This window comes from Mustela nivalis, assembly GCF_964662115.1.
Source record: "Mustela nivalis genome assembly, chromosome: 7".
Lineage (NCBI taxonomy): Eukaryota > Metazoa > Chordata > Mammalia > Carnivora > Mustelidae > Mustela > Mustela nivalis.
In genome coordinates this window covers 137,561,342-137,586,815 of record NC_139026.1, presented here as the reverse complement: position 1 = coordinate 137,586,815, position 25,474 = coordinate 137,561,342, and the positions used below count along the sequence as shown (strand labels likewise).

Below are 25,474 nucleotides of genomic sequence, written 5' to 3'. Positions count from 1 at the left end.
GGGGCCAGCTTTGCGGGTTAACTGCCACGTGGAGAGCCTGTCTTGACCTCTTTGTCTGTCGCCTCAGAAGCAGGCCCCTCCTCGGCACCCCTCCCCGGGGCCCAGGCAGGCTGAGCTGCCCCTGCCCCCCAGAGGCCCAGCCCCAGCTGGATGCCTTCCTCCTCCACGGGCTCTTGGCTCTGCTCAGGGCCACGCAGAGCAGGGGAGCAGGGTGGGGCGAGGCGGTGGCAGGCAGCAGGAGCTCCGGAGCTGGGCCCCCACACAGGGCGGCCTCCTCGGCTGCTCCGCGGCACTGGGGCGATCAGAAAGGGAAGCAGGTGACCCTCAGTCCTCTGGGCCCACCACAGGACCCATCTGGAGCTTAACCCCATGGGGACTGGGAAGGGGACCCCTGGGATGAGGCTTTCCCCCACGGAGGACTGTGATAGAGCGATTTATAAATTATAATAAACATATATTGGTCTTTGTCCCTGTTTCTGGCACAGAGCTCCTAAAACCCTTGGAAATTCCTAGGGGGCAAGAGCACTAAAGGGGTCCCAGTCAGTGTTAATGAGGTGACTTCTAGAAAACACTGAAGTTACCTAAGGACTGGGGCTGGTCACCAGGGGAGCCAACCGTGTGATTGGATGGTTGGGACTTTTGTGTCCCTCCACTGACCTCTGAGATGGGGAGACGGGCTGGAGATTGAATTAATCACCGATGGCCAATGATACAACCAATCATATCTATGTAATGAAGCTTCCATAAAAACTCAAAGGATAGGTAGGTCCAGAGCGCTCTGGGGTCGGTGAGCGCGCGGAGGTGCTGGGAGACGGCGCGCCTGGACAGGGCATGGCAGCTCGGTGCCTTTTCCCCATTCGTTGCCCTGCGCATGTCTCCCGTCTGGCTCTTGCTTTGCTATCCTTTCTCATAGACCAGGAATCTCGTGAGTAAAAAGTTTCTCTGCGCTCTTTGCGCCACACAGCAAGTTATTTAAACCCAAAGCCAGGGTTGCTGGAACCTCTGATACCCAGGCAGTCGGGAGCACAGGTAACGACCTGGACTTGGGATTGCATCTGAAATGGGACAGGGACAGACTGGCAGGACCCAGCACTTACCCTGTGGGATCTGAGGCTACCTGCAAGTAGGCAGTGTCAGAATCGAGCTAACTGTCTGGTGGGGTGCGACACACACACACACACACACACACACTGATATTAGTGCCGGAGTCATAGACAGGAGACAGAGTTGTTTCCCCAGGAGAAAAGAACACAAAAGGATGGACTGCAGGCTTCCCGCAAGAGCTGTCATCGCCATAGGAGGGATCAGAGCGACTCAGGACTGACCCCGAGAGGTCAGACCCAGAGAAGCCGGGCCTCTGATGCAAGCAACAAAAAGACAAAATTCAATTCTGCCAAGGAGAGACGTGTTCGTCGAAGGTGTGTGGGCTGTCCCAGGAGATGGCATGTTCCCCCATGAAGGGATGGGAGAAGAACCCGGGTACCACTGCCGGGGGCGCTGGGCGGCTGGACTCCATCTTATGACAAGTCCCTGGGGCTGTCCCAGCCCAGAAAGCGAGTGCACCTGGGTGCCAGGGAAAGAGCGCCAGCCGGGGAGTCAGGTCGATGGCTTCCACTCCCAGTCCTGCCACCTGTTTGCTGACCGTGGGATTTGCCAGGTCACTTAACTTCTCTGAGCCTTGGGCTTCTCATCTCCAAGACAGCAGGTCCCAGAGGAGGTCTTCTCCCGGAGTTATTTCCAACCTTAGGTGCGGCCGCACTGCCCGGCCCCAACACCCGCCCCAATGCCCCATCCTCTGGCCAGAGAGGGGCTGGGCATGGGGCCCCTCAGAGCCAAAACAACGGAACAAGTCTTCCCAAAGCCAGGAGGCACAGTGGGGGGTGCATCAGGCGGGACGTTTGGCAGGATAAGGTCAGCGACTCCAGCAGAGAGGCTCCGAGGCTCAAGTGTGAAAGGGAAAGGACTCGTGGCGGAAAGCACCGCTTGCAACTTGAGATGTGATGTGATTGGCTTCAGGGACGTCAAATCAATAAAAGGGAAAGACAGCTGTCACTGGGAGCAGGTGACCACCATCACCCCCTTTTATCCCGCCAAGCCGCGAAATGGATGGCGTCGCTGGCTCACGGATCTATCCAGAGGCAGTGCAAGCTCACAATACGGTGGGAGAAACGTGAAATTTCTCAGATTCTGGTGGAGGCCGGTGGTGGGGAAGGGCAAAGGAGAAGCAGGGGTCCGTGGGAAGGGGTTAAAGGGGCAGAAAAATCATACGGGGAGGAAAGAAGTAGCCAATAAAGCAGAAAAGGTGGCCTAGGGGATATCTATGAGGGGTCATCCCAAAGGTCTGATGGCCCCATCCTTTGATAATAAAAGGCACAGGATTTCTAGACCAGGCCCAGGATGGAGGATTCAGGGGAGAGGGGGGCAGGTGGATGTCTAACACCTGATTTTTCTTCTATCCCCACCTCTAAAGTTTAGATTTCTCACCAAAGACCTTAAAATCTATCTGAAAAGCCTTGGTATCTCCTGGGCTCATGTCTGTTTGCTTTAGTGGGATGGTGGCCAAGTTGGCCATAGCCAAGGGCATAGAGTAGGTCTCAGTTCCAGTCAACCCAAGCAGGAGACTCATCTTCAACCACTGTTAATGGTTGAAAAAATAACAAGACCAGAGTCCTTTGGGTTGTCTCTTACCCACTCTTTACTTCATACCCTGGTTAAGAGATAAGGAGCTGGAATGACAAGAGAAAAGTGGGAAAGGCCGCCATCTTGGCTCTCCAAACTTTGATGTGTGGTCTCACGGTGTCAGAATCATACGGAGGGTCCCACAGACTGAGAGATTGGCTGCAGAGATGTTACAGGGGCCAAGGGTATGGGAAGGAAGATTGGAATGGCCTCTCATAGTGAGAAGGTCTTAGAACGTTAGTTCTAGAATCCGCTTGGGAGGGGGGTATGAGCATCTTCTTCTGATCCAAAATTTTCAAGCAAAGGTATCCTCCAGAAAGGGGTGGGGGGCAGGTCTGTTGGAGAAAAGAGTTCTGGGGAAAACCAAGGTAATTTCTTACCTACTGGCAGAAAGGGGGTGGGAGGCCCAGAGTCGGAGATGAGACTGGAGAGGTTCCTGGACAAGGCCGTGAAGGGGAGGCAGGGAGTCTTAGCAGGGCCCAGGAAGGCTTGGCTGGAGACAGTCACAGTGTTAACAAAAAGCCTCGGTTTTATGAGCTGCCTGAGGGTCTTCCAGAGTCTTCATGATGAGCCTGGGCAGAGGAAGAGAGAATAGAGGCCAGAGGAATTTTAAAGAAAGAGAAATGTTACAAGCTCAGGTCTTTTAGTCTTTTAGAAACTAAAAGAGAAATGTCACAGGAAGAGAGGGCAGTGGCCACCCCAAACAGGACAGAAGTGGGGAAACTCCCAACCCCCCTCTTAGGACAGAAAGCCAGGCCCGGCTCAGGGTGCCGCTGTCCCATTCCTGCTCCGATCCTTATCGTGGGGTATTAAGGTGGTGTGTGCAGGGTGTGTACTGCCTGTGATGGATGCCTGGTGTGGGGAAAGGTGTGAGTCAGGCAGAAAAGACAGAGCCACATTAAGAGCACCCAGTTGGTGGCATTATATGGGAACCCCGAGGTACACAGAAGTAGGAAAGAGCGGTGGGAGGTACCTGGCTGCCATAGGCTGTGCACGCCAGGTCAAGAGGGTCGAGCTTTCTCCTGCTAGCAAGGGGAAGACGCTGACACCAGGCAGGAGGCGGACAGATTGGTGAGACGGCCGGTGTGGGCGGGGGCTGCCTCTACTCTCCTAGATGGCCACTTTCCCTTTGTGCCCCAAGTTTTCCCCAGCCAGCTTTCCACACCAGCATTTTGGCACAGAGGGGGTATTAAAAAGAAATTCCCGAATGCATTCACGGACAGCGTGGTAATTACAGAAATCCAAAGGAGTGGCGTCTAAAGAGTGTTAAATACGACACAACGTTTACAACCACCAGATAGAAAGCCAGTGATGGAAAAAGAAATTTTTTTCCCATTATTTCTCTTAGGCAGTGAAATCTCTTTGAAATGAATATTTGGGTAAGTCACTTATGGAGAGTGATGTAATTACTAAGCGATCGCCTAACTGCCTTTCATGGGAAGTGGGTCTAGTTAACCGTGTAACTCTGGCCCAGAGTTTTGGGGCAGGTTTCAGAGGAGAAGAAGGGGCAGAGGTGCTGTGCTCTCTGTGTGAATGCAGGAAGCACTCTGCACTTCCAGAGAACAGGGAGCTAGAAAACACAGACAGAAAAGATTTAGAGCAATAAAACATCAAAATGGATCTTCAAGTCGTTTGCTGTGATGTCAGCTCCTCTACCCGTCTCCCTGCAAGAGCATCTATAAATCCTGTGGGGACACTGCTGCCATCGAGTGCAGGAACGAAAATGTTTTGAGTTCTGCTCCCAAGTTGGTGCAAGATAGAAATAGAGGCCATTCCCCCAACTGCTGGGGCCAAAGGACCAGGGAGACACGTGGCACTAGCAGACGGACCATGGAGCCACCCACACTGGTCGTAGCTTACAGACTCCTGAAGACATTCCCTGGGAGGAGACAGGGTGATGGATATGAAACAGTGGTAGACAGGGGTGTCCTTGGGGCCATGGCGGGTCAGGTCCAAAGACACACTGACCGGGGAACCACCACCAACAGCACCGTTGGCAACCCCCATTCTCTCCATCCACATGGTGGTCTTTGAGTCTCACAACCCAGCAGGGACCCCAAGAGGGCAGGAAACCAATGGGACAAAGACTCAAAAGGTCGTTTTGTGGGGGCATGGGGGGTATAAATGGCAGTAGGCTTTCACACCAAGCGGCGTCCGGGAATCCACCTGTTCACCCTATATTTTCAGTGTACGTTCACTGAAAAAGAAAAACAGAGCTTCATGAGAGCTGTTGGCACGCTCCCAGGAGGAGGGCTTCCCTGCTCCCGCCGGTGGCTCTCCAGGGCCGGGTATGGCCCGCCACACCAACGTTCCGTGATTAAAGCAATCCTAGCCAGTGTGGTTGTTCCAAAAAACTCCTTAAACACACACACACACACGCACGCACGCACGCACGCATGCACACAACATTTTCAATAAAGAGAGGCAAGCCCAGCAGGCCTGAGTCATCACTGTAGTACTCTTCTTCCAGGAAGATGAAGGAATATGGCGTAGAGGGATGAGAAATGTTGATCAAGCGATGTGTTTTAAAGGTTTTTATTTCCTTCCTCTTTCATTAAAATCACACTGCTGTGGTCCTCTTCTATATAGAACGTAGCTATTTACATGCACAGTGTGGGGCTTCTACGCACTGAGGACAATAGGACCCTCCCTGGGAACCCATATCTTCTTTAAGATCTGTTGGGGAAAAGCAACACATATAAAGATATAAATGAAAATGGCCCCAGATATAACTATATAAAAACAAGTGCTTATTTCCACTGCTAGGGTTGGGGCTTTGAACTTGGGTAGCACAAGAGAGATAATCTTATTAGCTCCAAGAAGCTGCCTGAGATCTGGAGGGGTAAGTGACAAGAGGACAGCCAATGGAGCCTAGAAGCCCCCCTCCAGATGGCCAGGCTGACAGGAACTTAGCTCAGTTCAGTGACCGGAAGAGAAGAGAAGGGAGAGGGAGGGGAAGGGGAGGCCAGCTGGGGAGAGAAAAAAGCGCAGGGCTCAGAGCAAAAGGTCACAGGTAACTTTGGTCACAAGGATAGAAGCCAAATGATACCAGCCTAAGAGAAAGACCACAAGGACAGAGGGGTTAGTCATGGAAATGCACCTGGGTGGGCCTAAGGCAAGTTCTGAAACAAGGACCCAGAAATCTCCAGAACCCAAGCCTCTCCCAGTTTCTTCCTGCTTCCCACCCACTCTGCCCGCACCTTCTTCCTCTTCTTCTCCACTCGCCTCTCTCCGCGGCCCCGTGCCCTCCACCTCGCAGCCACACAGCTGGCCATGAGGGCCCACGGTAGGTAGCGATCCCACACCCTAGCTCCTTGCGGAAGACAGCTGTCCACCTCTGAACCCCAGGGCGAGAATCTGGCCAGCCCATGGGCCCATCTCAGTCCAAGGCCAGCAGAAGGGGTCATGAGATGCACACGCGGGCCAAAGCCCCACTGCAGAAGGGACAGATATCAAGGAGGGGTGGGCTTCTGGGCTAGAGGGGTTACCCAAAAGGTTAGATGACAGGATGCTGTTCTGAGGAAACGTAGTCCCTCTCCCACCCTCAGTTTGAAAGGACAAAATACTACACGGAGAAATTTAGTCTAAACATATGTATGCTGGGGTATGTCTCATGGAGCCTTCTGGAATCCCTCCCTCCACATCTCTCTCGCTGGATAGCTACCAAACAGGAGCGGCCTGTTGGACCCCTCATCACTCCAGGGAGACCCTACAAGAGAGTGAGTCATGGCTGAAGGGTGTCTTCCTTGCAGAAACCTACCTTTCCGGCATTCTCTTCCCTACACGCCCGCCATGTTCCCAACCCCACCCTGACACCCTCCGGCCGCCTTCCCCGACTCCATCTCCTCTGTCATACCTTCCTCTCTCCTGTTCTTTTGCGGATCGTTTCTTTACCAAAAAGGTGACCAGGATCTGACTGTCAAATCCACACTGCCATTCTAGTAATACCTTAAAATTTCACTATCACTTAGCTCACTCCTACACGAAGAGGTCAAGAGGCACAGACAAGACCAAGGAATCAGGGTTCCGCCTTGCCTTCCTCACAGCCTCCCGGTCGAGAAGCCAGTGGTCTTCCAGCTCAGAGGATCCTCCCAGCAATGCCTTGAAATCTGTCCACTTGTCTACTCAGTCAGTCACTTGTCTATCCCGTCAGCCATGCAACCACTACTTGCATCTTCTAGACACCAGACAATGACCTTGACTCTGACCACGCCCATACGCAGGACAAACACAAGCTCCTGCTCCTGCAGACCCTCGAGGGCTTGCCAGGAACACAGCCACTGAGAAGAAATGACTCCACACATGTAAGAAGGGTTTCAAAAGGGGGAAGGACGGTATGGGAAGAATTTACGAGAGTGAGTCAAGGAAGGCCCCTCCCTGGGGAGGTGACACTGAAGCCCATTTAAAAGCTTGTGTCTCAATCTGCCAGGGCTCCCAGAACAAAGTACCACAGACTGAGGGGCTTCTGCATTTATTTTCTTCTATTTCTGGAGGCCAGAGTTTGGCAAGATTGCTTTTTTGGGGGGGGGCCTCTCTCTCGGGCTTGTAGATAACCACCATCTCCCTGTGTCTACACGTGGTCTTCCCCCTGTGCATGTCTGTGTCCTAATCACCTCTTCTTACAAGAACACCAATCACATTGGAGTAGGGCCCACTAATGACCTCACTTTAACTTAATTACCTCTTTAAAGACCCCGTCTCCAAAGACAGTCGCATTCTGGAGGTTAGGGCTCCCAACTCAACCCCTGAGAGCCTAGGACTCACTAACCAAGCACCTGACCCTGGAAAGAGTGTTCCAGAAAGAAAATACCTGCAGAAGAGCAAGTGTGATCATGAAGGATCCAGTAGGTACCGTGAAATGTCAGAGACCTTAGCTTCAAGGTGACCTTGAGATTACAGAAGAGTTTGAAGCAGAAGAGCGGCGTGCCAAACTGGGACATAAGATCATTCTGGTGTCGTGGTTGGAAAATGAGCTGGAGGGGTAAGGGTGGTGCCTCTGGTGGTCCCGGCGGCAGATGAGGGTGACTGCAGCCGAGGACAGCTGCGGGTCTGGGGAGCCGTGGGGATGTGAACGCACACTGAAACAGCAAGATGGGGCTGGAGACAGAGGCAGAGCAGAGCCCCGGGGAAGCACCAGGATTTTAGGACCTCAAAGAGACGTCAGTAAGAGCCAGCCAGGTTGGTGAGAGCAAGCAGAGCCAGGGGCCCAGAGTGCTCCCACTAGGGAGTGCTCAGCAGGGTGAATGGCCAGAGCAGCAGGGACAGAGGTCGTGAGGTCATCTACCTTGAGGCCATGGCTCACGGGGTGAGAACACTTGCAGGGAGTGTAGGGCTGAGAGCCCAGTTCCCACAGGGAGAGAAGGTGAGGGGACAGTCCTAGCATGTTGGGGCTCGGTGTGGGAGGAGAGGGTTGGAGTCACACCTGGAAGGGTACGGACCCCAGTGGAATTCTTCTCATTAAAATTGTAGGTACTTGACATAGAGCGGGAGATTGGCTTCTGGAGTAGAATTCATCACTTACACACAACCCCCAGTGCTCATCGGGACAAGCGCCCTCCAAATGCCCATCGTCCAAACACTTAAGTGATGTCAGAAAAGAGCCAGGACAGAAGGGGCTTTGGATCCCGAGGAAGCCAGAGGGAACACCGGCTCTGGGAAAGAGATGGTCCAACTCTCCCATTTTAACCCAAATGAAGGAGAAAAAGAGGAGCAGGGCCAGAGGGTAGTGAAAGATGGAAGCCGGGGACATGGTGTACGCTAGGGAGCGCCCGCGGAGAGGGCTCCTCTCCGGACGTCAGGGATGTGGGTTGAACTGATGAATTAAGGCAGAGTATACGGATGGTGAGATACATAAAAATCAGAGCCCGCTTTTTTTTTTTTTTTTTTTAAATAAGGTTTGTCCCCAGATTGTCACCTGTAACCCATGGCCATTTGGGCTCTAGACCAGCAGACAGAACCATCCCATTAGCACATGGAAGTAGGCCATCAAGCTGCCCATAGGCAAGCCACATTTTTTCTCTGGAACATTTTGAATCGACTATAAAAGCTGGAGGAGTATGCTTAGGCCCCAAAGCTGTGAACCACAGAGCGTGCAGGAATCATGGCCCGGACCTAGGTAATTTTAAGGGTCATTTTTATTAGCAAAAACAACAGGCAGTGCTTCCCTTGAGCTTGGCTTCTCTCTTCACTCCTTTCCTCTTCCCTCCCTGCCTCAGGACCCCCTCAAAACCACAGCAGGTGCTGGGTCTGGCTGTGACAGGACACCCCCACTCTGTGGGCTCTGGGGTCCAGAATAAAACTGGACCATTGAGTTTCAAATTAAATCACCCCACAGGCCCTTTTTCTCTAGTTACTGGACTCATTAGAGCTCAGATATTGGAACATCTCCTCCCACTCGTGGCCCATGAGAAGTGGAGGAGAGACACCAACCCCGTACCACGTCACTAGAGAGAAACGGAGAAGAAAAGGTCACGGACTATAGCCCAGTTTTGAGTGTTTTGGAAGAACTTTCTCCTGACCATGAGAGATCTGGAGCATGAAGAAAGGATTTACCAGGATGTGGTGGTTATAAACAGAAGAGACATTCATTTGTGTGTCCTAGTGACTAAGCCAGAGTTCTGGAATTTATCATTCCAGAAGGTTCCATGGCTAATTTCCTTGGTAGGCAGGGGGCATGTGAGATCACTGGAGCCAGAAGAGGCTTTTAGAAGCTGTGGGAGCTGCTTGCCAGGAAAAGAGAAGACAGCTTGGCACAGCCTGGTTTGCATTGATGGGCCCCGCAGGAACCACAGGGTCTGAGCGCAGACCCCTCTCCCCGGTCAGGGAGGGATTTGACAGCGACCAGCTAACCGGGCTATGGAAGTTTACCAAGATGCTCTGAGCACTCAGCCATGTGCGCAAACTGGCTCCCACGTATCTGCAGCTGCTAGAAAGCAGGGACCATACTGGGGCTGAAGTGTTTCCTGGCCAGGACTCTTACCGTGACCTGTGCCAGGGGCCATAAGAAAATGGAATGCCCCTTACTGTCCACCCGTCCGAGCCTGAGCCCAGCCCCCCTCCACTCCTCATCACTTGCTTAGAGATTGGCTGACTTTAAGAAAGCGCATACAGCAGAGGAGTTCGGTCCAGGGGTTCCAGGCTCGAGAGAGCCAGGAGCAGTCCCTCACGGCGGCCTGGCCGTCAAGACTTCCCTGACAGAGCAAGCGCGGACGGGTCTCCCCACACAGAAGTGCGGTCAAGTGCTTTACACACATAACGTGGATTGTTTCCAATCGGTCCCATTAAAATCACTCACACTAAAACAAATGCAAAGAGACTCATGGTTCTGGGCCTTTCCGAGCCGTCAGGCTGGGATTATCTCCTGCCGGTGAGTGGTGTCCCCGGGGGAACCAGGACCCCTCAAGCAAATTCCCCTTCAGTGCCCTGAGCAGTGCTGGCTGTCATCTGAGGGGGAGGTGCCTGTCTGAGGTGTGAGCGATACAAGGACACGCCTGAGTCCTATCCCGCCGCCTTCCCATCCGTCATAAAACCTGCACAGGGAGGAATCCCACAGCCTGCCGCTTGAGGAAGGAGGATGTGTGGGGCGGGGGGTTCCAAGAAGGACATGAAAGTGTCACAGCCCATGGCCTCGGCTGGCCCAGTGACGTCACACCATGGGGGACCAGGAGAGAATCATCGCTGTGGCAACCACAGGGACCACAGTCAGGGTTCACGAGGCCTCTGTGACCCCGAGAGCTCTCCTACTGAGGTGCCCCAGCAGATCTCCTCACCGCCCACCAGGCAGGGAAAGGGGGGTCACCGGGGAGACATCCCACAAAGACTTCCTGCTCCTGCACTCTGGCCCCCTGCTTGCACTCTCCACGTCCCGTGGGTCCTGACACCGCCTTCTCCTAAGTCCCCGGGCCCCGTCCCTCATCGTAGGGGAAACTATTGATGGATGGGTCACGTTCAAGACGGTAGGAGAAAGCTGCCATGTGCCGGGCAACCACTTTGTGCCGGGCACTCGGCTTTCCTCCACAGAGGACTTCGTTTTAGGCTCCAGTGAGCCCAGGGGCATGGGCCCTGCTATCGCCCCATCTTACAGACGAGGAGACTGAGGTTCAGAGAACAGAAGCGGTCCAAGCTCACGGCCGTATGTTCAACCCAACCACCTGCGTCCTGTGCCTTCACTCCTCCCTTGTTCATTTCCACTCCCAGGAGCACTTGAGATCTGGCAGGGGCCACTCGGGAGGAGGCGCCGGTGGGCCTGAAGCCTTGAGCACTACTCGCGATTCGGCACAGGGCTCCCAGATAGGAAGAAGACCTTGGGGACCCTCTCACACCCTCCCTTCCTGCCAGGCGATCCCTGATGACCCCATCGCTAACTGGGCACTCCTCCTAACCTCCCACTTTGTTCATTCTTGGGACTCCCGCGGGCTCCTCTCCCAGGGTCCCAGGAGCTATGGAGGACTTGCCATCATTACCGTTGTGGTGGGTGATTTCCTAGTCTTCTGGGAAACTGAGGGACCTTTCGACGGTGGTATTTGGGGGGAAGACTGCTAGGATGCCCTCCAGGAGAACGAGTGGCCAGACCTCCTGCCCCCCACTCCCCACTGGCTCAGTGGGAAGCAGCCGTCCCTATTTCCCGATGCCGAGCCCCCTGCCTGCCGGGGTCCTGGGACATTCTGGAGACTTGCTCCAGCTGAGTCGGCCTCGTCCTGCTGATTTACTCAAGTGTGGGCATTCGGATGCAGTCTTTCTCCCAGTGGGTGCGCCATCACTGAGCCAGACATGAGGATCGAGCTCTCCTGGGCTCCAGGCCCTCATACTCACGACGCCGCCCAAGAGGTGCCCAGCCCGAGACAGTGGGCCCCGCTGTAGGTAATAGGCACCCCTGTGGGCCTGCTCACAGATTCAGGGGTGCTGGAGGATACAGAAGGGGGTGTGGCTGTGCTGCAGGAGAACCTTGGACAGGTCATGAGGAGCTGAGGGAGTTCTGGTCCCGTCTCTGCCCATCACAGGCATGTGACCTCAGTTTCCTACATGCACAAGGAGAAGGTTGGACTTGGACAGTGTCTTTGGGCCATGGTCTGAGGGGCCCCAGGATTCTGCCTCTGTGTACCATTGCCCAGAAGCCCCCATGAGCTGCACCAGGCATGAGATTCAAGCCCTGAAGGGTGGCAAGGAGGGTGGGGGAGGGCAGGGGGAATGAATCAAGCAGCCCCGCTTTGCTCTCTGCTACACACGAGTTGCAAGAAGGGTTCTGTATCCGGGAGGCCCAAGCAGGACTGTGCCAGGTGCTCTCCAGGTCCTTCTGACCCAGGGGTCGGGGGTGCTGTGCCTGCGGGAGGGATCTGCTCTGCTCATTCTGCCCCCACTTGCCTGCCATGGAGCCAAGGAAGCCAAATGGTCGACCTGGAGATAGGTGACCTGATACTTGACCTGGAGATAGGTGACCTGATAATTGACCAAAACAATTCCAAGACTCCAAAGTGCATCCCGTTCAAGTCAGGAGACAGAGACGTGGCAGTGGAAGGTCCCACTCAGACAGCAACCCCCAACAGAGACAGGCAGGACGCTCAGGGCTGTGACCCAGGTGGACCCACGCTGGGTGTGTGCTGCTCAGAACCACAGGCCCCTTCTCTGCCCCTTTGTGAGCTGAACAGGACAAGCCGGCAGGAAGACCCTGACACCTCCTGACCCCAGCCACCCACGTCGGTCCCCGAGGTGTCCCAGACCCCAGCCGTGGGGACAGGGACCGGAGCTCCGGAAGCAAGACCCCTGGTTCTGCTCCGTGTCTCTGCCTCGTGAGACAGGTCCCAGCAGCACAGGCCGCGGACGTCACTCTGAAAGCTGATTTGAAAAAGCAAACGCAATGACAACAGTATCCAATTGTGACTGCAGAGGGAGTTTAACGGGCAGAATGTAATTACTCGGCCTGGAACGGGTCCAAGACCTCGGTGCTCCCTGGGAGCCCACAAGGTCTCAGCAGCACAGGCAGAAAGCGGCGCCCCAGGCCGCCCCACCCCCAGAAATCTGCACAGAGACTGGGATGTGGCTGGGCAAGGCTGCCTGTAACGGCAGCTTCTGAACTGCCGGAGCAGAGTGTGGGCACGAGGGGTACCTGGACCCTGAGCGTGACCTGAGGGGTAGTACCTTCAGGATCATTTTGGCCCTAGGTCATCAATGCACTTGACTTCAGAGGGACAGAGGCAGCTGCTCACGGGGTCGTGGAAGGAGCTGAGGGTCTGGATTCTGGCTGAGTATCTCCTGGCCAGTGTCAAGCCCCACGAAGGGCCAGGCTGCCCCTTCTTGTCCTGTCTATCTCCCTCTGCTTTCAGTTTATGGTCCATGCCTGCCTCGCCTCGCCAGCCAGGGGAACAAGGAGGCCAGTGGGAAGGTTTTCAATGCCTCCCGTGTGGAGTTGCTCTGGGCTCCCTTGTGAGCCCTGGCTCAGGGGGACGCATGGCAGTGGGGACATGGGACCGAACACAATCGACCAGAATGCAAGTGGCTGCCATCCAGGCAAGTCTGGGTGGGGAGCTGGGGAGCTTGGAACAGGGCATGATTGCCTGCAGGAGACGTCACAGGGGAGGAGCTCTCGGAGCTGGGACCGCAGCAGATCCTGAACAGCTGGGCTGGGAGCTGTTCTCAGCTACCCCCAGGCAGAGAAGCTTGTGTGTAGTCAGGAGCCTGGGTCCTCCCCGGCCCACTGCCCAGGGTACACTGTTGGGGGCCAGTTAAAGGCTTCGACCCAACCACGCCTCTCCCTCCCCATGGCACCCTGCACGCAGCTCTGGCTCATTCTCCCATCCCTTCGCAAACCTCCTCGCCATACACGCTGCTTCCTTGGGCCGAAGTCATCATCACCATCAACCACCGGACGCACATTTTAAACACATGCCAATGCAGAGAAGATCATTCCATGCCCTCCCATCTCCTAAATTCAACGATTTCCAACGCATCGCCAGCCCTGTTTTATCCCTAACTCCCCCGCCCACTTCCCCCAAAACCATCCTTAACATCATCTCCGTAAATACCTCAGAAGTTTTCTTGAAAAGATTAGAGCTTTTAAGCACAAGCCCACAAAACCATTATCATTCCCTTTAGCAATGAAATCAATTTCTGATAATCATCAAATATCCAGTCATGATGGCCAAGGTCTGCATTTTGCTGGTTGCATCCCCAAATGTCACTTAATACGTCTCTCTGTCCTTTGAATGTCCTACGAGTTCATATTTAGATCGTTTCTCTGTCCTTTGAATGTCCTACGAGTTCATATTTAGATCGAGAGGCTTAATCCAACTCAGGTACGACTGGTTTGGGCAACAAACACCCGAAGCAGGGATGGTCTTTCAGGAGAAGGCTTGGTACCCCCCTGGTTATCTCTCGTGATACGAACAGGCCCTGGTACCAGATCCATTCATTCGCTCGACACACAGCGCTGCCCGAGTTCTCCAGCTCCTTCTTCAGACATCTGCTAGTATGCTTCTACGAGGAGAAACTGCACAGGGCAAAAAAGGGAATGAACCCTCGAGACTGTCCCTTCTCATATGCGTTTCCCAAAGAATGAACTGCCTCCCTAACATCAAGGCTTGGCCAGTGAGTTTTCTCCTTGCAGCTTGTCGTAAAGGCCTGGAGGGGAGCACATTCCGATGTATTTTAATCCCTTGCAGTCAATCTCTTGTAGTTATTACCCTAATTGATGTTTGAACGACCTCGTCTTCAGCCAGTAGGAACCACTTTGGCTCCCGCACCCACTGTGACAGTTTGCTCACTTGCCGGTGTGACAAGTTGCTCTGGGCTCATCTTGCACATCCATCTTACTTTCATTTATTTCCATGGAAAGTCCCCTGACCCCAGCCTCCAATCTGTCTGTGTCTTCACTGCAGCCAGATGAATCTTTCCCTAAATTAACTTTAGCTCCGTTGCTCTTCTTGGGAGGCAGCGTGATGCTGGGAACAATCAGGAGCTTTGGAACCGGGGAAACGTGAGTTTGGAACTGGCCATGTCGGTTACACGTTGCACCAGCACAAGCTGGTGAGACCATCTCCCTGAGCCTCAGCCGCCTCGTCTGTAAAACTAAGAATAACCATGCCTTGCCTTGCAGGATTATGGTGAAGGCTAAGCCAACACGAAGCCCCGGGCACAGAGTCCGCTGAGTAGGGAGGTCATGTCAATATCTATTCCTTTTCCTCTTGTTCTTTTCAAGGAACACCAATGGCGTCTAATGTCCACCCCACTGTGCAGACTTCTGAGCCCCTTGTCTGACCCACGCTATCTACCCAGCCTCGTTTTCATGGCTGTCCTCCCCAACCACCTGCCGATGGTCCCAGCAGCCTGCTCTCACCGGACATTCGAATGCCCTCCACCTTCATTTGCACGGGCCCCTTCACCTTTAATGTTGCATGTTCTTCCATTTATTCAACTCCTACATAGCTGTGAAAACCCATCTCAGATCCTTCTCCCAGACCTCAGCTTCTCTTCCCGTCCCCTGAAAGCCTGTCTGCCCTCACAAGCCTGATTCGAGGTGGGAGGGGCTACCTCTGCTATAAGCATCTCCATCCACCACCTGTAGACTTGGACAGGATACGCTTCAAGAACTCTGCTTTCTGAAGCTAACCTGGTCTGCACACAGATCCCTGGGCCTGGGATCTATGTGTGTGACTGTGACCACAGCGAAGCTAGGGGTGGGCTTGTGATGTGTACAGGGGCATGCAAGTGTTTGTGTAAATATATGCATGTGTACACATGCATGTCTGTGTGTGTATGTGCACACGTGTCTGTGTGAGTACATGCACACTCCTGCACACCCGAGCCCCTCCGGAAGCCGGTGTCCTGGCCTGTCCTCTCTGACTCAGACTCACCCAGAGTCCCTGAGGCTCTGCCCCACCCTCGGACTTCAGCCAGGATGTGGGAGGACACCTGGACCCTGATCTTTATAGAGATCCAATGATGAACTCCTTGGGGTTCTCGGGTGTCTAAACCAGATGTGTCCCCCATCTGGAACATGGAGAAGAGCCACCGATGACTAGGGAAACTTCTCTGTCCAGATCACAGCTGGATCCAAGAACAAGGATGATCTCAGTGCAGAACTTTTCCATGGAAGGACCATCCCCCCGAGCAGTGATGAGTAAGGACACTTCACAAGACGGCCTCAATCCCTAAGCAGGACAATCTCATCTGCCGACTTGACAAACCACTCTGATGCACCACAAAGTCAGGGAGGCGGCTAGGACGTGGGACGCCCCCTCCCTCCCTGGACCCTAGCATCTGTCTCGGGATGGCACCCACAGGCAGATCCTCATCCCTGCGGTGGGGGGAGGGGAGAGAGCTGCAGGGAGGTGGGAAAATCCTGTCTGGGCTTTCTGCTCCTTCGCTCAAAAGGCATCACCCAGATAAAAGGGATCTAGCCAAAGCAGGATTCAAAGCTCAGCATAAAAAAGCAAGAGCTATGCAAGCAGTAAAAGCAGAATTTCCCCGGAAGATTGGCGAGATGGGGAGCTCTGGAATGAAGAGGGACTGGGCAGCACCCCAATAGAAAGGCGGCCTCCAGAAGGACTGGCAGGGGCCCCCTTAGCACAGAACAGCCACATTTTGAGAGGCTGCCCGTCGGCTCTGCAACGAGTCCACATTTGCTGTCCCAAGCTATCAGGAAGACACCTGGACTGATGTGCCCCAGGGGACAAAGGAAGCAGGCAAATCCCTGGGCTGGTAGCTCTGTGCAGGAGGCACTGGAAAAGCCAGCTGGGCCATTTCTGGAGCCGAAGTGAGACAACCCCAATTATTCTAGAAGAAAGTGGCCTTTGTAGTGAGCGGGGATCGGGGGTGGAAATGAGGTCTCAGGTGGTTTTATGGGGTGTTAAAGGAATGGTGCCATCCTCCCGGCCCCCCAGCTCAGGCGGAGCGAGTGAGGACATCTTGGTGGCAGCAGACCGTTCGGCTGGCAGGTGTTTATTGATTAACGGAAGCCGCGCGGGGGTACAGCCTCTTCGGAACCGGCTGTTGTGTGCCCCCCTCTCTGATCCCAACCCACTTCCAGGGCTTTATGGGGGTTGCGAGCAGGAGGAGGAGGTTCCCAGTGAGGGACGTGGCTCGGCTAATCACCACGTGCCATCACATAATAACATTTAATAGCAGCACACAAAGCACCAGGTTGCACTTGAACATCAAACATCGGCTTGAAAATGCAGCCCCCTTTCCTCCACGGGCTTGTCAGAGGAGCAGCATCTGGGGGAGTGACGATGCGGTTCTGCCCCAGCTGCCAGTGCCCCCTCCCACCCCCCAAGAGTCCCCGTCCCCAGCCCTGTGTGCCACGCAGAGCAGGGAGGTTTGCCCACGCCCACCCTCCTGGGGGTGGGGGTGCTGAGAGAGGCCAAGGCCGGGGCACACGCCTTTCAAAAATCCTGCGGCTGCTTTCCGCTTCTAACATATAAATAGAATGTGCTTTTGTGCGTCTTTCTGGAGCAGCTCCTGTGTGCAGGCTCCCTCCGCCCACCACTCACCCCACGTAGGCTGCTGGACCAGAGCGACTTAAAAGAGGCAGGGTGCCCTGGGCCAGGCCTCCCAGAGGCTCTGTGCGTGGGACTCAGAGCCCCTCTTCCTGCTGCAAGCTCAGGGCAGGACAGGGTCCCCCCGCCAGCGTGCCGGCACACTCTGTACTGTCAGCTTGCTTGCTTGATTCAATTGCCTTTAAATGAGCCAAAGGCCAGGACCCTCCATTGCTTGCCTTGTGCTTTTCCCCACCGGAACAGAGCTCACAGTCAGGATGCCCGCTCCCTGCTTCCCCCGGGGCAGGCTCCCTGAGCCCCAGAAAGAGCCAGGCACCCTTTCTCTTCTTCGGCAGCTCTCTCTCCCTCCTCACTTTTTCTCCTTATTTTTTTTAAGCCTGATCTCCCCCATACTTTGCAAGCTCTCTTAGAGGAATGAGTTTCACGAAACTTCCTGTAAGCATCACTGTCACGGCGCGTTTTATCTTCCTCACAGCTGTCCCTCTCCTTCTCACTCCGTGTCCACTGGGTGCAAACCCTGGGTCAGGGCTCTGGGGACCCACCTTTAGCAAAGTAGGAGGCGGGACCTTGCAATGACCTTCATGGGCTCTTCCTCCAAAAATTCAGATAAAGATTGTATTTTACAACTGCGTCGGTACAAAGATGAGTACATTAATAACGTATGTGACAACTTTTTTCAACGTATAAATTCATTTGTTTCTTCTGATTTTATTTTTTTAAGACTTTATTTATCAGAGAGAGAAGAGCGCACACAGGCAGGGGAGCAGCAGGCAGAGAGGGAAGCAGGCTCCTCACTGAGCAGGGACCCCACACGGGACTCCATCCCAGGACCCTGGGATCATGACTTGAGCTGAAGGCAGACGCTTAACTAACTATCAATACAGCTGCCTTGTGTTTCTTCTGATTTTAAAAGAAATGAAAATTAGGGTTGCCTGGGTATCTCAGCTGGGTTAAACGTCTGCCTTCAGCTCAGGTCATGATCCCAAGGTCCCGGGATCGAGCCCCACATTGGGCTCCTTGCTCAGCAGGGAGCCTGTTTCTCCCTCTCTATGCTCATGCATGCTCTTTCTCAAATAAATAAATAAAACCTTCGAAAAGAGAAACAGAAATTTTGTTAAAATATACGAAACCTAAAATTCACCTTTTTAGCTATGTCGAAGTTCCGTGGCACTAACTGCATTTACATTATCGTGGCCACTTTCTGCACCACACATCTCCAGAACTTTTTCATCTTCCTAAACTGAAACTCCGCCCCATTGAACACTAACTCCCCACCTCCCTCCCCAAGCCCCGGGCAGCCACTGTTCTTGTCTCTGTGAACGTGACGACAATCGGTACCACGTGTGAGTCGGATCACACATTTGTCCTTCTGATTTCTCTTAGCCTACTGTCCCCAGCATCTGTCCGTGCGCTGGCAGGTGACAGGGTCCCCTTCTTCCTTAAGACTGAACGATATCCCATTGTGCGGACGAATCACACTTTGTTTCTCCATGGGACTCTGCCTCCTTCGTCCCCTGCTATGCTACGGGACCTAGAACCTTGCTAGCACATGGGGGGTGTGCAAATAAGTGTTGCAAGAATGGCTTACGTGAAATTATCCGTGGAAAGCACTACTTCAGGGCACACAGCAAACCTTCCAAAAGCATGAGCCATTGCTGGGACCAGCCACCGTCATTCTGCACTCGTGGGTATAAACAGAAAGCATGCAGGAGAGCGGGTCTGGGCACCACCAGGAAGCAGGTGACCTCCTTGCTGCCACCCCCAGCAGAACAAAGCAAGAGAAGCCACAGCGTTGATCATCACTGGTGCTTCTGAGCTTCTGAGCTTGGACGTTCTGAGCTGACGCTCAACCAGCTTCTGCCTGAGGACGCGCCACCTGGAACCAGGCCCTCCCAGCTTGGTGACTTTTCCCAGGGTCCCTTCGTGCCAGGAGCCCCAGCTAGGAGCTACCCTCCGTCATTCTCCGTCTGTCTTCGGGACGAATTTCTCCTTCCCTGCGGGCCCAGTGCAGCCCAGAGCACACAGTCAGCAGCTGCAGGCAACAGCCTGGGACGTGGGGGGAGGCGGCAAGCGACGGCGTCGGCTGCCCCCGTGCAGACTCGGCAGCACCTCTGGCGCTTTAAATAGCTCATTTCTCCTTAGACGAGAGAGCACCCTCTCCACTGCCTCTGGGAACAGATTCCAGGAGATTCAGGTTATTTGCGCTGAAGATGGTTGGCCGACAGCCCCCGGCCGTCCTTCTCGTCCCATTTTCAGCGCACGGCCCCGGGCCCCACGTCGGTGCCACAGCCGAAGGCCTGTGCTCCAACAGAGGGATGCCGCAGTCCGCCGAGATCCTATTTAGGAGGCTAGCACAGGGAAGGCTGTTATGCCTTCCCACAGAACATTCCAGAACCTTTAACCCAGAGTTTGATGGGGGCTGCTCTATCTTTTCCCGTCAGATTTAGACAGCTCAGCACGGCGCCCTTTTGACATGAAGTAATCATTGCCAGAGAGGGTCAGGGCTTCACCAGCTGAGAAAACAGCAGAGTGACCCTGGAAAGGAAAGCAGGCCCTGCGGAATCAGGACACAGCCCATTAGCGGGTCAGAGGAGCTTCCCTGCTGACATCTGCGTTGACGCTGCCTCATCAAGAAATTTGACGTGGGGGGCATCCTCTGGGTAGTCACCTTGACGGGGGACACGCGGGAGCTCGCCTTCAGAGCGGCTCCCGGCAAACGGCTTGAAATGCCACGGCGGAAACACAATAGAAGGCATTTCACGGTTACTCCTGCCTTAATACCACGGAATAAATAACCATAGAAATGGTGGCGAGACCCACACAGATGGATGCCCCCACCCAGAATTTCAGCCCGGGAGGCGAGAGCTGCTGTCATGACAGCACCGAACCCTCCAGTATCTGTCCATGCTTATCCATGTACATACACCTCTGTGTGCACACGTATTACATCTATGTGCATGTGTGCGCACCCGCGTGTCGTGTGTGTGTGTGTGTGCACATGTGTACAGATGTGTGTATATGTATACACATGCTGGGCTATTTTCATGAGCGAACGCTTTGTAACAGAAGCCAGTCACTAGTATAAGAAAAGATGTTGTGAGATCAAACACATTTTAACATTTAAAGCTTTAAAAATGAGGGTAGGCGTTTTTCCTGTTTTTCAGCTGCAGCATTTTGCAAACTGTGTTCTGCCAAACAAACACACGAATTAAAACAAAAGCCGGGACACGCTGCAAGCCACAGAGAGATTCCCAGAGCGCACAGGGACTGAGGAGCAGGGCAGCAAGGAACCCCTTTAAACACGGTCTAACCAGCACCGTCGACCTTTTTCTCCCAGGAGAACGCGGATGCACACTGATCTACATGACAAGGAGAATCCTGCCTTCTCACACCCTCCCTGAAGCCAGCGCACAAAGTCTCTTTGGTCCTTCTGGGTCAGAGGAAAGGCCCGTCCAGGATCACGGGGGACTTCTGAGAGCAGAAAGGACAGGGAAAGTGCCCGTAGGTCTTTGTTGGTTGCGACTGGACGCAGCTCAGTAGTCATGTCCCTGCACCTTCTTCCCAACTCCTTCTGGGGGAGGGACGAGGCAGCTGACAGAAAACGAATCAAAACCCGCCGTTCTCCATGATGCGAGGTGGCTGTCCCTGGCCTACCTGCTTCTTACGTTAGCGTTCTGACCAGGTGATGGGAAGGGGCCGGAGGGGGCTGACAGGCAGTAGGAGGAAGCAAATGAAGTCCAAGAATCTTTTCCTGTGAAATGAAGAGCTTTTCTCTTTTTCTTCCTCTGTTTTATAAATTTAGGGCTCCACTGGACTCTCCACTTTTGTAATTCGCTTTTTTTTCACGTAATGTATCAGGAAGATTTTTTTCAAGGAATCAAAGAGTCTTCTAAAAGATGATTTTGAATTTCTCCATATAATTTTAACGGGTAGATCAACACCACAATCTTTACGCATGTGCCGGCTGTCGATGTATTTCCTGGTGAGGCCAGAATCACCCTCAGAACCTGTGCGGTGACAAGGGGCGGCCCTCCGGCGTCTCTCCTTTGTCGTGAGTGTGATGCTGAGCGTCACCGTCGAGGCCGGGAGGGGGACGTAATGGGAAGACCGTCAGCCACTCTGCTTGATAATTCGTCATAGTCAACTTCCCTTGCCCCATTATTGTGTGGTTTCTGTCTCCTCATTGGACCCAGACTGAGACACCTCCCAAGGGCCAAGCTTAACGCACGATTTCTGCAGCTTTTTAATTTGAAGTTGGGCACCAGGAAAGGATAGTGCGAAGGACATATTTATTCAAACAGCAAATGTTTACTGAGCAGATCGACTACGACAGCTGGGCCCCAGAGATGGGCTGTCAGAGAACAGTAACATTTACTAAACCCCTGGTACGAGCGCTAACTCCTTAACTGTCACAACAGCCCTGTGAGCGGGTACCAGTACCAGGCCCAGGTGACAAAGGGAGCACCTGGGCACACGTGGCTAAGGTCGCTGGTCAAGGGCCCAGAGTCAGTGGGAGACGGGACCCCGTGAATTCACACGTGGCCGTGCGTCTGTGCCCACAGCTCCTGCTGCCCCGCGAAGACGGGACAAGTGTGATGGTGGAGACCTCCTTCAGCCGAGGACCTCCAGCCCCAGGACTGGAGAAAAGAAAGGATTATTCGGAGCAGAGAAAATGAAAGTCTCAGAGAATTTAGAAACAGAACTCATGAGGAAAATCAAGAGGACCGTGGGCCTAGAAGTTTCCGTGGCCATGGCTGTTGATTCTCCCCAGAGCGGTGGAGGCTCTCCTTGAAGAGATGCAGAGAGAGAGGCTGAGGCAGCCCAAGCACGTGGGACAGGGATCCCGCAACCGCAATTCCTGAGGTCGCCTTGATTTTGTATTTTTCTACCCTTTTCAATGAACGGCCTGATAGAATTTAGTATTTGTACTTTTGTGTGACTCTTTATGTAAAAACCTTCGCAACACGGGCACAACGCAGTCCTCGTTCTGGATTTGGGAGCAGCTCACCGTCCGCTGCATCCCAGGGCCACGTCAGTTTTTCTGAGACTAGACCAGTTAGGAGCAGACAAGGAAAAAACCCTCCCATGGCCAGTTTCTTCACGTGGAGAGAGTAAGCCTGGGCCTGAAGAACGAGAGAGGAAACCAATGAGGCAGGAATGAGTGCAGGAGGGTCTTGGGCGATGAAGGCAAGACCAGAGACGGGAACCCCCACGTCTCCACGAACTCCACCCTGGGGCATGTCCACATCCGGGACCCTCATAAACCTCCCTGAGCAGCGGGTGGGAGCCCGGACGCCCTCCACTGATGGGCAGACGGAAGCCATAGCTCCCTTACCAAGATGGGACGGATCCCAACAAGACAAGGACTCCACGGAGAGCAGAGCAGAGCTGTTGGCTGAGGCTGTCATAAGGAGCACTGTGGACTGAAGCAGGTCCACAGCACAACCTACTGTGTCCCAGTTCTAGAAGGCAAAGGCCAAGATCAAGGGCTGGCTCCTTCTGAGAGCGGCGAGCGAGCCCCTTCCCAGGCCTCTCCTCTCCAACAGCCTCTGCTGCTGTGCTGGTGACCCTCCGTGCTCCGTGGCTTTTCTAGGCCCCCACCTGCATGGTCCCATAACGTGGCCATCTGGGAGAGAGGACACCACCCAACTCACACCCCTCCCCCTGGTGTGAGTTAAACCGGGAGCTGTAGATGCTGAGCGGCAGAAAATGTCCGTCCTGGGCAGCACAGATTTAAGGAAAAACACCCCGGGGCGAGCTCTAATTCCAAGGGCAGGCTAGGTGTGGCAGAAAGGTTTATTGTACCTAGGATCTACTTGGCCCTTTGTCCTTTTAATAGCAGAACCCCTCCTCTGAATGTGGCTGGGCAAACGGCCTCTCGTTTAGAAGTGACATTTCCCGGGCTCTTGTGCATGTGCGTGTAACGTTTTGACCAGTGGACTGTGGACAGAATGATTCGTGCAAGTTACAGGTTATTTTCACAAGGAAATTCTTTGCACTCCACTTTCTCCTCTTCTGCCTAGGTCTGGGCTGGAATGCAGATGGGATGGAATGAGTCAAGTTCAACCCTGAGGTCAGACAGTGTTAGCAGCCGGGCGCAGCCGGGCAGCAGGCAGTGAGAAAGTCATCGCGCAGGCCAGAGAGCTGCTGATCTGTGAGATTAGACGGCAAGATACTCGGCAAATCAGTGCCTCCGATAACTCAGAAGGTGGACCAGGTACCTCAGGAGCCTGTAGTTCTAGGAAAAGTAAAATTTTCAAATGGGTGGGACTGTTTCTTGCTGCATTTAGCAAGGCGCTATCAGGAGAGACATTAAGTTGGGCATGTCTGCAAGCAAAGAGGGAGAGGGACAGCTGCACGAAGGGGACAGCTCCGCCAAGCAAAGGCCGCTCTGCCTGTGGCCTGCAATCCAGATGACTGGAAAAGCCAGCTGCCTCTGTAGCCCACAGCACTATCTCCAGAGGCAAGCTCAGAGCTCTTCTCAGAGGTGTCTTCTAGAAGCTTCTCAAGCCAGCCCACAGGATCCAGTCTGGAAGCATCAGTCAGAGGAAGGGCATTGCTTTCCACTCAGACTTACTGCTCCGGATGCCCCCAAGAGAGCTCTGTGAAAAGGAACAAGAGGCGGTTGGCGGGGAGACTGCTTCTCCCTCTGCCCCTCCTCCCACTCGTTCTCTCAATCTCTCTCTCTTTCTCAAATAAATAAATTAAAATCTTAAAAATAAAATACACGAGTTCATGTGAAAACTTCCAATTCAAATTCAGGATTATGGGGGTTTTATTTGCATCACTAAGTGTGCATGTGCCCTTCCTTCTGGAGCAAATCACCCTGTCTCCCTCAGTGGCACCCACAAAAGACCTCGGGGTCCCCACTCCACGGCATACACACTGAAGTCTCAGAATAAAAATGCCCAATACTACCACAGACAATAGAGTCCATGAACCAAGCAAGGTGAATTTAGTAGACTGCCTGGGACAGGGGCCTGGGACAAGGTAGCCGAGGTCCCTATCGCATAGGTAGTGCAAGTTATAAAGCAAGCTGCCAAATTCTTAAACATAGTATATCCTCTTACCCTACTTAGCCAGTGCTTCTTTCCACGGACAGGGAGACCGATTCCCCACTCAGAATTCTTGGTTCAGAGTTCGGCGCTGGAAGAGGTGGCCTGGGGAGAGTCTGCCCCAACTTTCCCCCGACTCTTCCCATCTCTCATGCCCTCCCATCCCACAGGAGGACTTGCACACACACCTGTGGGTGTGTCGGGCCCGGGCCAGCCCTCAGGTGGCAAGGCGTGTGTCCCTGCAGTGCTGTTTGCCCATAGGTGGAGGGACCCAGGGATGGGGCCTCCGGGTGGGCTTGGAGCCACGGAGGTAGGAGATTTGAGTTCCAGGACCTAGAAGGGAAGATGTTAACTCCACTGCTCCTGTGCCCTACAGAACCCTTACCTCAGGGGACCGGTGGGACAGATGGCGAGGGACAGGCCAGAGCAGGGGTGCCCTCATCCAGACCCGGGGGCAGCCCTACCCGAGGAACCCAGCTATTCTCCCTGCCCCCTGCACCTCTGCAGTCTGGACTTTATCATTACTTTTTATAAATATAAGCAGATTTCATGCACACACGTACTTCTCTCCATAGACACAGATACGTGCACATGTATACATGTAACCACTCACGTTGGCACACAGACCTTCTGCTCCAGGGTCAGGGCGCGAGGCAGGGGGCGGGAAGCGTGCGGTTACACAGCCAGCCTCCCGCAGCCGCTGAGGTGCACCCTGAACCCGCCCGTTAGGGACAGCGGGGACCCGGCTTTTGACCACTCTACGGCGAGTCCATCAAAGAAGTCAATGGGCCTGAGCAAGAACCAGTGGGAAAACAGAGCCTTCTGGAAAGACCCAAAAAAGGCAAACTGGACATAAGAGGAAAAGATCCAATTAGGTTCCTGACATAAGAGCCCTATGACCTTGAGCCAAACCCACTTCTCTTTCCTTCGCAAATGCCTCAGTGTTGATTTTTGCCCCCCGTCCTTGCAGGGAGTGGGAAGTAAGCACCCCTGCGCGGCCCCAGCCAGAGGAAGCCCACCTCTGGCTTCCTCCGCTCCATCTCCCCCTCCCCCGCCAGGTCAGCTCCGGGCTTCCCCCGGCCACAAGTGGCCAGTTCGCTCCTGAAAGGACCATTTCCGCGGCTGCCCGGTAACGAGGCTTGCACCTGTCCTGCTGAAGAGTCCGAGCCGCCAGTCAGCATGTAGTCACACGAGGGGGGGCGACACGAGGAAAACAGAAATCAGAATTCCAGGTGCGAGTCAGCTTTCGTG

The 25,474-nt window shown here is 54.0% G+C and overlaps 1 long non-coding RNA gene across 1 annotated transcript in view; it reads right to left on the bottom strand.

The window, feature by feature from the left end:
- Positions 1-680: 680 nt before the first annotated feature.
- Positions 681-25,474, bottom strand: part of LOC309870108 — a 37,996-nt gene continuing 13,202 nt past the window's right edge. Inside the window, exon 3 of the long non-coding RNA XR_014314492.1 lies at positions 681-3,251. This is a non-coding gene — a long non-coding RNA (uncharacterized lncRNA). The remainder of the gene's footprint in view (positions 3,252-25,474) is intronic.